The 12,436-nt window shown below is 45.5% G+C and overlaps 1 long non-coding RNA gene across 1 annotated transcript in view; it reads left to right on the top strand.

Annotated features, from left to right (window-relative positions):
• Positions 1-2,936: 2,936 nt before the first annotated feature.
• Positions 2,937-12,436, top strand: part of LOC135902371 (uncharacterized) — a 279,164-nt gene continuing 269,664 nt past the window's right edge. Inside the window, exon 1 of the long non-coding RNA XR_010564490.2 lies at positions 2,937-3,027. This is a non-coding gene — a long non-coding RNA (uncharacterized lncRNA). The remainder of the gene's footprint in view (positions 3,028-12,436) is intronic.

The raw sequence follows: 12,436 nt of genomic DNA, 5'->3' as shown, positions 1-12,436 counted from the left end.
TTAGTCCGGCAAACCAAATTACAGGAACGCCTTTGTTTGACTCAATTAAGTGGGACGCCTCTTTGTCTTTTGTCCGTCTTTCTTTTTTTCTAACGCGGGCCTTTTGCAAAGGTTACTCTTTCTTTGTCACCCCTCTCCCAAGAGGCCCTTCACCTTCTCTCCTTTTGTACTCAAGCTGTTTTTAGCTACGACCACCGTCTGACTTTTATCGCTGGCTTTTCTTTATTCTGCTTAACCTTTCTGCTATCGTACACACTGCAGTTGAGGGTTCTCTGGCGCCGGTTACGCTGACCTCCTCGCTGGTTTGTTCTTCCAATTTAACATGGTCTGTAGCTTTAAGCAGAGGCGGCATTCTGGATGCTAAATACGTCCTGAAAGAAGGCACAGATGAAAGATGGCAGAGAACAAGGGGGAACGCTAACAGGCAATTCGAATAACAGGCGCTTGGTAACAAGTCCCGGAGACTATGCTGACTTTGAGAGTACTCGTTACGATTCGTTGTAGCTGCCCGATTTTTATCCTTTGTGGTTGGAGCCTTGTCTTTATTTTTGGCACGTTTGTTCATTATTATAGCAACTCCAATTTGATTGTACAGCGCTTACGTCCTGGGTTGTCGTCAAGCAGAGCGAGTTGGGACAAACAAGCTGCGTCACTGTAGTGTTTGATGCTTGCTCTCATTTTTTGTCTATTGCTTTTTACTTGTTTTGCAAAAGGGAGGCAATAAAACAATGCATGATGCAGCATGCTTTGCATGCGTGAAACAAACGACCTATTGCCAAGTTTAGCAAGATCAATGTTTCTGCTTGTTTGTAACGATTGATCTGTCACTTTTGCAGCGTACAGAAGAAAGGGGACCGAAAAAGGAAAGACTACGACTTGACACCATTGCACTTGCCTCTAGAGTTTACTTGAGCGTGAACATTACGATATAACCCACAAGCAGAATACCTGCATGACATAAGAGGTTCCGCTTTTCATTGGAAGACCACACAACAATAGCAATCGAAAATCTAAACAACGCAACCGACAGCACCCTTTGTGCAGCGTGAATGACATTTTACCGTTTTTGAATTGCATTGAAAGACTGGCTTATGCACGCGTCGCTCTTTCTTGCTATTTAAAACGTTCCATTTATTTTTCTGGTAATTTGGTCATGATGTTTAGAGAAAATTATGGTGTCATTAAACAACAGCTTAGAACCGCAAGTTAAGGAATATTGCGCTGTATAATAATGACTGTAGCCCTTTAGCGTACCCTTGTGCATCGACCGTTTTCGCCTGTGTTTCGTGTTAGCGGCAGTGAGCAAACGGCAGCACGGGGACACTGTGCCACTGGCGTTTTGTGCTTCATCTTGATTTATTTGTTATGTCACGTAGTTCTAAGTCGGACATTGCTGGGCGACGTATGATGAAGCTCGAAAGTTTGGGAAATGACGTGATGGGCAGCGCTCATATGAGACACGAGAACACAAAAGCCTCGTAGCTTACAAAATTGATTGCGAGTATTTGTAGCTAGACAACCTGCAATAGGCTGCTATCAATTGGTGAGGCGCTGCGGACGAATCGTTTCTTGATTCCTTTCAGTGACGGCCCCTGGATCGAAACTTTATGTTCAGGAATGCAGGAAGATACCTTGGAAAGCTACCCATATTCCGTTCCTTCAAGAGGGGAGCAGAACATACGATACTCCTCTACCATATATTCACATGTTCTTTTTTAAGATCGCTGAACAGTGCCTCGTGCATAACAGTGGATTCGGAAACTTGCGTCTCCGGAATTTTAGTGTGTGCAATTATAGAGAGCGAGAGAGAGAGAGAGAGAGAGAAATCCTAATGTGAAACAAGCAGCGACATCTGCTGGAGAAGCTTGGTCTCGGGCCTTCTACTCTACGTAGAGGAAAGCGTAAAAGCGGAAGGGATAGAAAACGGAGAGACTGATGATGACGATGACAGTCAGTGAACTATGTATACCAGCAGCGTAAATAAAACGCTAGCAAAACAAAAAGGGAGCCAGACGAGTAGGCCTCTCATGTCTAATCACAACGGACTGCGACGTATGGGTTGTTAAGATGGTTTTCAAGCCTTCGCATTTTAGGGCCTGAATTAGTTCGTTATTACAAATGAAGGTGAACCTAGAATTGAAAGAACGCCTTGAATTTGTTCTCGACTAGTTCTCATTTGAATTCATGCTGACAGTGCGAGCGCGATGTTCATGCGTGTTCTGCGTAGAACTCGTCACAATGCACAGACACGTGCCATGCTGTGCTAGAGCATGGAGGTGGGGCACCTTTTTAAATAAAGCAGTGCTCTTGTTTCTCACAGTGCTGTTGGAGCGTCGTTTTGCAGTCCCAGGATGTTACGTTCCAAAAGAAGTCTGTCGACCAAACAAGATTATTTTTAATTAAGTGTCTGACGTTCTGGACTATAATCAAATCAGTCGCAGACAATGCAAGATTGTCTCTCGAATCTCACCTCTTTGACAGCTGGGGCATGTACGAGGAAGTAGGAACGTGCTGATGGGAAGCCTTAGAGGAGGAGGAAGAGGGAATAACGTCTATTAGTTTCAACGAAACCCATACCCCAGTACCTTTTTTTTGGCAGTCTCATGAACCCTGGCCCATAAGATTCGTGATAGGGTGCACCTGAGCCAGCCACCATGCTTTCTCGAGCGCTCATTGGAGAAACAAAATCTAACATCAATGATAAGAAAGTTTTATTTCAACAAATACGGGAAGCCTATGAACAGGACACGCTATGCTATGCATGTTTTCACCTTTGAATTAGAAAGTAGGACGAAGCTTAGATGTGGAAATGTGGGCGAGCTACTACGTGTTCTTTCTTCTGACTCACCCATTTTTCAGTGAACGCATGCATCGTGGAGCCTTTCAGCGAAGTCACGAAACTCAATTCACCTTAAAGTACATTTCCTCTGCAGAGCCTTCACCTGTCATCGAAGCCCACAGCCGAGTAGCATTCTATGACAGCCAAGATGTAGTGTGCCGGCTTTTCATCGCCCATGCTCTGAACAAGTATGCAACAAGAAACACCGATTGCTTTTTCTACATTATAATGTACTGACATTGTGCGCTTTATTCTTCGCCGAGTTTCCAGCTGGATTGATCTCTCTCCGAAGTATGTCAACGGCGTTGCATTTCACTGATACCTATCAAGCTGGAAAATTACATTGAAAGGGGAGAGGAGTGAAAAACACGTTTTATTTGGAAGGCACTGTCTTAGTCTGAGCAAGCCAAGTAACATACGCTGAAAAGTGTGACCGAGCGAGTGCGTGCGCATGCACCCCCACACACATACCCACGCACAAACTCACACAATATCACACAGATACACACGCGTTTTCACGATCTATCTATCTATCTATCTATCTATCTATCTATCTATCTATCTATCTATCTATCTATCTATCTATCTATCTATCTATCTATCTATCTATCTATCTATCTATCTATCTATCTATCTATCTATCTATCTATCTATCTATCTATCTATCTATCTATCTATCTATCTGTCTGTCTGTCTGTCTGTCTGTCTGTCTGTCTGTCTGTCTGTCTGTCTGTCTGTCTGTCTGTCTGTCTGTCTGTCCGTCCGTCCGTCCGTCCGTCCGTCCGTCCGTCCGTCCTTTGTTGCAGCTCAGTGAACGCGCCCTCTTCCGGGTAACTACCACACCATTCTTTCTAGCAAGTTGGCCAGTTGGCTCACTCACTCACTCACTCACTCACTCACTCACTCACTCACTCACTCACTCACTCACTCACTCACTCACTCACTCACTCACTCACTCACTCACTCACTCACTCACTCACTCACTCACTCACTCACTCACTCACTCACTCACTCACTCACTCACTCACTCACTCACTCACTCACTCACTCACTCACTCACTCACTCACTCACTCACTCGCATTCAGCACACAAGAGTCGTCGGTGATATGGCCATGGTCGCCTACATCATCGCATATACCATGGATCCAGAGGCTTAATTAGCTATCATAGACCGAAAGAACAGCAGTTTACGATAGGTAGCGAGGCACTGGAAGTGGTAAGAGAATACATCTACTAGGGCAGGTAGGTGACCGCGGATCCGCATCATGAGACTGAAATAATCAGAAGAATAAGAATGGGCTGGGGTTCGTTTGGCAGGCATTCTCAGAACATGAACAGTAGGTTGCCGTTATCCCTCAAAAGAAAAGTGTATAACAGCTGTGTCTTACCAGTACTCACCTACGGGGCAGAAACCTGGAGGCCTACGAAAAGGGTTCTACTTAAATTGTAAATTGAGGACGACGCAAGGAGCTATGGAAAGAAGAATGATGGGTGTAATGTTAAGGGGGTAGCAAGAAGTGAGCAGATTGGGTGAGGGGACAAACGTGAGTTAATGACATCTTAGTTGAAATCAAGAAGAAAATGGGCATGGGCAGGGCATGTAATGGGGAGGGGAGATAACCGATGGTCGTTAAGGCTTACGGAGTGGATTCCAAGAAAAGCGAAGCGTAGCAGAGGGCGGCAGAAAGTTAGGTGGACGGATGAGATTAAGAAGTTTGCAGGGACAACATGCCACAATTAGTGCACAACCGGGGTATTTGGAGAAGTGTGAAAGAGGCCTTTGTACTGCAGTGGGCGTAGCCAGGCTGATGATGGTGATGATGATGATGATGATGATGCCAGAAAGGAAAAGAACAACCTGAATTTAGCGCAAGCTGTAAGAAGGAAAAGCCCAAGAGAAAGGTCTCATCAGAGGGGCACACTGTTGAAGTCCAAGGAGTTATCCCGTATCTTAAGTCGACACTAGTGCTGCGGAGTTACCATTCCGGAATTGGAATGACTCCGGAATCATTCCACATTTTCGGGACCCCGGAATGGAATGAGAATGCACAGGCGACAACGCTTGGCGGAAGGGATGGATGGATGGAAAACTTTATCAAGGTCCTGCAAGTAGTGGTAATTAACCACTAAGCGGGTCGCTCCCATGTCGGCACCGGAACGCCAAGCCTCATGGCCACGTCGTGAGCCTGCTGGACAGCCCAGAATTTTTCATCCAGGTCCGGGCTGCGAAGTGCAGCTTCCCGCCTGGACGCGTCCTTGATCGCCGAGACTTCCATTCTTTCGCAAGACCAAAAGGAATGGGAATGGAATTCATTTTTCCGAAAATAGAGCACTTTTTCGTCTACGCACTGTTTTTTCTCAAAATATGCCGAAGAAACAACCGGCCTACGCTCACACATTAGTAAGTCAGAGCCTGGAATTTAACAATAAAGCAGTATTTTTAAAAGGACTTGGCTGATTACAAGCATGGTACATTTACAACCAACGCGCCTACTACAATTCTGTCCTTATTGACTGAGTTGCTCGGAAGCTTGTCTCACCTCGCACTCATCGCCCCATCCCTGCCCCCAACCCTTTTGCAATACCGTCCCCTCTGTCTAGACACATGGACGCCTTTGTCCAAAATTCGGTCGACGAAGGGCTGCAGGTTAGCGCAGCACACTGTCATACACGATGAACTGTGCGCCTTCTCCCTCCATACGGAGAGAGAGAGAGAGAGAGAGAGAGAGAGAGAGAGAGAGAGAGAGAGTACAACTATATTGAAATGCCTGCAGAATCGGTTAGGCTCCCTCCACGCAGGGAGGACAAGCTTTTACCGCGACGCGGCCACTACGTCAGTCTCGTGCGTTGTGCTCCTCGAGGTCTTGGTCCCTCGCTACTTCCGCGGGTCCGAGAGGGCCGCCGCCCCCTTGCTGGGGGTGCTGCCCCCTTTCTCCTCGGTTTCGTGCGGTCGAGAGAGGGAATAAACCTTTGAAAACTTTTGGAAGTCAACCGAAGCAGGAGAGCCCACGTAACTGCAGCCACGGCGGCGCCTCCCTGAGCCGCGACGCGATCATTCGCGCCGAAGAAAACCCACGTTCACTCTCATCCAGGAAGCTCTGTTCTAGGGTGGGGAGACGTCCGTGTGGCGCCGCCGCAGCGCTGGCAGCTATTGGTAGCTAGAGAAGCACAACCGTTCATTTAAAGCTCGCTCATACTGTGAATGCTAGACAATGCTTCGAGGCATCCCCCTCGGCTTTTCGTGCTACCACATCCACCCTCCTTTCCAGACTTCTATAGCAAATAAAGAACGCCTCCGTAACGCACTGCAACACTGGCTCCTGCGCCCAGCGGGTCACGCACTCAATAAGTCCGCCAACATGGCACATTGGAAATAGTTTTTTGAAGTTACCTGCGAAGAAAACAAACAGGCAGCATGCTACATATTTTGCTCTGTAACTACACATGCTCTTGTAGGAGTTTATCCAATTTGATTCGGCACCTAAAAAGAAAGCATGAACGTGAGTACAGGCACTAATAGAAAGGGCTGGCAAGCCAGCCGAGCGTAATGTCGGCCTTCACCGCCGGGTGAAGCTCTGTGCCTGATCATCGAAAGGCTGCTCTCGACGACGCCACAATCAACATGATTGGCACTGACATCGAGTATTTTCGTGTTGTGGAGAGGGAGGGATTCAAAGAATTGGTAACGGTAAGTTTGACGATATTATAAGCCACCTTTCATCGAAGTAAGCGCTTTGTATTCTTTCAAATTCAGGTCGTCGTCCCGAGCTACAAGTTGCCTTCACGGGATGACCTCGGAGAGAAGTTCGTGCCCGGGAAAGTATCAGCGCTGCAGACCAAAATGTCCTCGTCTTTGGTGGGAGCAGAGTACGTCTGTATCGCACTAGACGTGTGGACGTCGCGGTCTATGAAGGACTTCCTGGCTATCGAAGCAACGTTCGGTGACAGCGAATTCACGACTTACATGTCCCTCCTCAGTTTCACTCGTCTGCCACACAGCTGCTCGTATTCGCTCCGAATATGACGCAGCGTTGCTGCAGTGGAACATGGCTGAGAAATTGAAGTATGTATTTTCGTACATTTTCGCCTTCGTTAACTGTTTTTATTTCATTTTCCACATCCTTCACGTGGGGACAGACAACACTTCATCAATGACAAAAGCATTTGCATTTACCGGTCGGGAGATTGAAGAGGGTGATGATGATAATTTTCATGACTGCCCGTAACGCTTAACCAAAGAGATTCTAAGCGAGTTCCATCAGTTGGGGCAATTTCGATTTGGCTGCGCCACTCCCAGCGTGCAGCTTGCCATAAAAGAAGCCATTCGGCAGGTATGCGCTATTAAATAACATATTGATTTCAGCTTATGTGCATTGATACGTCGTTCACTTATTACTATTTTCATGAACAATTGTATGGGCCAAGCTTTGCTAAATAATTTGCTATGAATGCATTGACAAAGAATGTATTAACATAAAAATTGCGGTTTGGAAAGTAAGGGCAGACAACTGTGCTCATTGCAGTTTTGGTGCTTTAAAGATTTGTTATGCGATTACCCCTAGCTCCTGTTTAGCCGAATTTTCGAGCATGCTTCGCTTTTTCATCTTGGGGATTCGTCGTGCATTTGCTGCCACAGCCGAGGTCGCGAACTCTCCCATCAAATAGTGGCTGCGGATCATTTTTCTGCCGAAGGCCAGGCACCAAGCCTACGCGACTTCGAGGTCTGCTCTCACCACGTCAATCTACCGTTCTCAAATACCTGTAAAGACAAACAAAAACAAAACTGGTACATCATGTAAAGAATGCCCGCGGTGTCCCAAAGTTACATTTTAAAAGATTTCCATTTCACTGATTCCTTGTTAAAGCTATTTTTGTCTTATTGTATTTTGTGCTCCTTGCTATTTTTCTCCTTTCTTGATCTCCCTCTCCTTTATTTTAATACCCCCCTGGCCCCACTCGCAAGAATAAAATCCTGCGTGCGTCACACCTTCTAGTACCAATCCCTCCCGCCGTAAACACAGTTGCCTGGCATATAAGACCAGTCAGCGAGGCGGTAGTCTGCTGCTAGCATGTTTATTCGAATTACGAAGCCCATTTCATTAAGATAATATCAGCCGCAGTGCCGTAGCCGTGGCACTACGTGCACGACATTTATCCCTAAAAAACAGGAAGGTGCAGCCTATGCACTAATGTGCACTCAATTTATAGTAGAGCTAGAGAAAACGGCTGTGTCTGTCCCCACTTTATTTTGTCTAACGCAGTCTTGAAGAGTGTCAGTGCGTCGTCGAGTGCAATGCCGTACGATTACATATGTCATCATGCTCTTTCTGAAACTCTATTGCATTGCATTCTCACAGTTTGCGCTTACTGTACTTCCAGTGGCAATAATGAATAATTATGGTCCTCGCTTTATTTTAAGACCCAAATGCTCAGGAAGTCAAACAAAAATGCGGCACCATCGTTGCATCGATACGCAAGAGCACCGCCGACACGGAAGAAGTGTTAAATGTGGCCGTTCTGCATTTGGAATCTGACAACGCCACGAGGTGGAATTTGCAGCTGCGAATGATGAGAAAGCTCGCTACCACTTTTTGGAGTCATCCAGACCTGACAGAAACTCTCCACGGGTGCAAGAAGGCTAAACTGTCTAAATATGAACTGAGGCTGGCGGTAGACTTGGCTGAGCTTCTCTACCCTGCAGAGGAAGCCACAGAGTTGCTGCAGAAAAGGCACGAGACAGCCGGGCTTTTGCTTCCCGCGCTGCGAAATATCAAAGTTTCCGTTGGGGGAATCTTAAGCAAAGGGACATCATTTCTTCGCAGAGAGGCGGCTAAAGGCCTAAAGCGTAGCCTGAAGAAGTGGTTCGCAAGACCTGGAACTCTTCATGGGTGCCCTCCTAGACCCACGGTTTGCCTTCTTGGTGTTTAGCTGCAACAGCCGAGCAGATGCGTTCTGCTGTGCTGGGGAGGGGGCCTCTTTTGTTAGGCGAGGACATCGGCACCATCGTCGTGAATTCAGACTCTGAAACAGGGCAAAGCAGACTAATGTTTAAAGATATCAGGCAAAATGAAGATGCCCACTAAGACATTATGCCTGAATCGACTGCAAGGGAAATTATATTTCCCTTACAGAGAGAACTTGCGCAGACACGGTCAAGCCTCTGACCTATTGGAAAGCGAACGCTAGCCGCTTTCTCTTGCTTTAACACGTCGCACGGGCAGTTTTCACTGTGAATGCGACGTCAGCTGACGTGGAACGCGCGTTTTCTACGGCATCCCTGATAATGACAGCGAAGCGAAATCGGCTGTCAAACACCTCTTTCGAGCAGATCATGTTTGTTAAGAGCAACACATGGGTAAAAAGCAATTGTTTAATCTCACTTTTTTGTTTTTAGAATTAACTGTTGAAGCAGCCGTCATTTACACTTCGGGTATTCAAAACAATGGCGATGCGCCCATTTAGCTCGTGACATTTTGTAGCAAGATTTGGATGAATAAAACCAAAATAAAGCATCTTTTTGCACCTTCAACTGCTTGCGACTTTTATTGCAGCATTTAAAAATCACGAGGATGCCTAAGCAAAAGTATGCTACGTTGTGATTTTAGAATCAACACATTTAAGCTTAAACAATATTAGAACATCACAAGCCGTTAAAACATACTGACCATACAAATACTGTAGGTAGCGGAAGAACTTCTCCTGTGGGAATTAGTAGGTTGGTTGTACTGCAGGAGATATGTCACCAAGCTACTATCCCTCGATCTTGGTAATGTGTTTTGCATATTTTTGCAGTTCTTAACGCATTTGATGACATCGGCTGTATGGTACGTTCATGGGTAACTGATAAAACTACCAAGAAGCCTTTCCTTTGTTGAGGTATTACAGGAACTCAATTGAAAAGCCCGGTCATTCCCGGAGTGGAAAAGGCTAAGTTTTTTTCATTCCGAGGAATTGAAAGGAATGGAATTGCGTGAAGTTCTAATTTCCCGGAATGGAATTGGAATAGATTGGAGGCGCCCATTCCTCAACACTGGTCAACACCACTCGACAAAGCGCTCTCAGGTGACTCACTGCTAGCACCCTAAGCATTGCACAACGCATATACTGTTACCTACGTATCAGGTAACATTTTTTTTTTGTCTCGGCGCACGATTCGTCGCGTCTAGTTACGGGCACGGGAGATGAAATCCTGCTTATGACGTGTTTTATTGCTCTGCCGGGGCGCAGCGAATGCCTATGAACACACCACCTATGCTGATAAGAAGGCACGTGGAGAGACACATCGCCTGTGGAACGAAGTTCTGGCCGTTTATAATTAACGAAGTGTAGTTTATTCAGTAGAGTTTCCAGTGGAACTTTCGCTATACCATCATGAGCCCAATGTACAAGCACTGCGGTGGCACTGCAAGAGAGTGGCATTTGCAAAAATATTGACAGGATATATCCTTTGACGCTTTGTCTAATGGATGCATACCTTTATTGCTGCGAACAAAAAGTACCAACTGCTTTCATATCGACATAGGGAAAATGAAACTTGAATGCGTTATACTACATGACGTTATACTACATGAGGAAACTCCTGCATTATAGACTCGGTGCTGTAAATCAGCTTAGTCCAGTTCGCAACCGGCTTACTTGCTCTGTTCCAACTGAAGAACTTTCAAGTGTAGTGAGGAGTGATGTCTGTGTCTAGTCATCACATTTGCTTCAAAGTGCATGTAACGAGATGTTGAAAGCCAACGGGGCCGCAGGCCATAAGATGGATCAAAGCGTGAACCGCCACAGAACCCGCACCACTAAAGCCACGCAGCGTCGCAGAAAGAAAAAGAGATTACGAACGCTATTCGGGATTCACATTCTAAGAACGTTTCAGCCTTTCACACGATACGTAGCTATTTATGACGTATACATACAACTCCAAGAGTGTGACGTGCGAAAGGGCAGCTACTATTGCACCCGCCTCCTTAAAATAAGTGCAGTACGTGTTTATATGAGAGCGTGTCTTTTTGAAAAAGATATGCAGGAACCGACCCAAAATTACTCCGAGAAAAATATTTTATACACACATTGCAAGACACTCCATTACGTAAGACATCTCATTGAGTGGTACTACTTTTTTCTTCTTTTTTGGACAGAAAGCTTGTTTAAGATTACATGCGCTATTCGAAGTTGGGGGCGCATGGAAATGAGAAACGTCGTGGAATTTATTTCTTCTTGTTCTTCTCTTCTTTCTTTTTTTTTCTGCGCAGAAACAAGCTATTTACGAAGCCATTGGTATATAAACTTGATTGCTGAGGGGTTTTAAGTTGCAAACACTAGTTGCAGCAACGTACCTTCAGAAAAGGAAGTTATAAAATTACTGGATCCATAATGAGGCCTTGAGGCCAAACATAGATACATCATGGTCCAAGAAAGGAAACGTTCCTTGACGCCCTGGCTTATTTTTTGACGCTAGAGCGTTAAAAAGCCCGTGTCGCAGGAGATTCGGCGTCTGGCTTCGGGAGTCGTATAATAAAAATGGGTTTCGAACCACACGTACCCAAAATACGTGCGAAAATTGTGAACCACGACTTGCACACAACCTATAGACATGCTAGCTCTCGGATTGCAATTTGAATATACGAGAAAACATAACTCTGTTACGCGAAAACCTACACCCCCTTTCCAGCGTTTGTACAATACACAGACCGGAGACGGCGTCCGCCATTTGCGCATGCCGGCACGTAAACTCAGAGTCCACGTAGCCACGCGCCAGCTTCATTGAAACACTTCCAGATGGGGCTCGCCTCCGCCGCACCACGGCACATGCAATAGGCCGCGTTTCGACCGGAAAGCCCGCTCTCGTGCATAGCGTTCGCCGCGAGCGTTTCCCGGTAAACATTACGGTTGCATACGCTGCATTGCCGTGAAGCGTGAGAAGCAGTCAGGGATCACTGAATGCTATCGCGTTCCACTCTTAAAGGCGTAGCTTTAGCGTATTCCAAATTTTATTAATTTATTTCTAAATAGTACAACCCCTATTTGGGGTTTTAGCGGAGTAGAGTTACGTTTATTGGGTTTTGGAGATTGGCAAACAAGTGTAACAATAATAGAATTATACGGAAGGGAAATACATAATTTGGCAATGTAAACACAATGCTCTACCGGAACCAAGAAAAACAGCATATAATAAGCATAGCGCGACATGCGAGACATGCGAGAGAAGTCACTGCTGTATGTGTACAGCGAAAAGGTTTAAGAATGGCTGGGAAATGACTTCATTAGAAGGTTTATTCCATTCAGCTATTGTCCTAGGAAAAAAACGAATACTTACAAGTGTTATTTCAAGTGGGGAAAGGAGTTATGGTGAAGGTTTGTCTCGGCCTTGTGACATATTCTGTAGAAAAAGAAAGTGTCTGCGATATGTCTACCTTATAATAACCTTTAACTAACTGAAACAAAATTTTCAATCTCAAAACACAACTTATTTGCACTAGCATTGGTAAGTTAGCTGTTGCTAACAAAGATGTGATCAAAGTTATTATAAATGAAAAAAGCTATTATAAAAAGCTCACCGCTCTCTTATGCATTTTTTTAATTTGATTACCATGCTTTTG

This window comes from Dermacentor albipictus, chromosome 5, assembly GCF_038994185.2.
Source record: "Dermacentor albipictus isolate Rhodes 1998 colony chromosome 5, USDA_Dalb.pri_finalv2, whole genome shotgun sequence".
In the NCBI taxonomy this organism is placed as follows: domain Eukaryota; kingdom Metazoa; phylum Arthropoda; class Arachnida; order Ixodida; family Ixodidae; genus Dermacentor; species Dermacentor albipictus.
The sequence above is the reverse complement of the archived record's forward strand: the minus strand, read 5'-3'. Positions and strand labels throughout refer to the sequence as shown.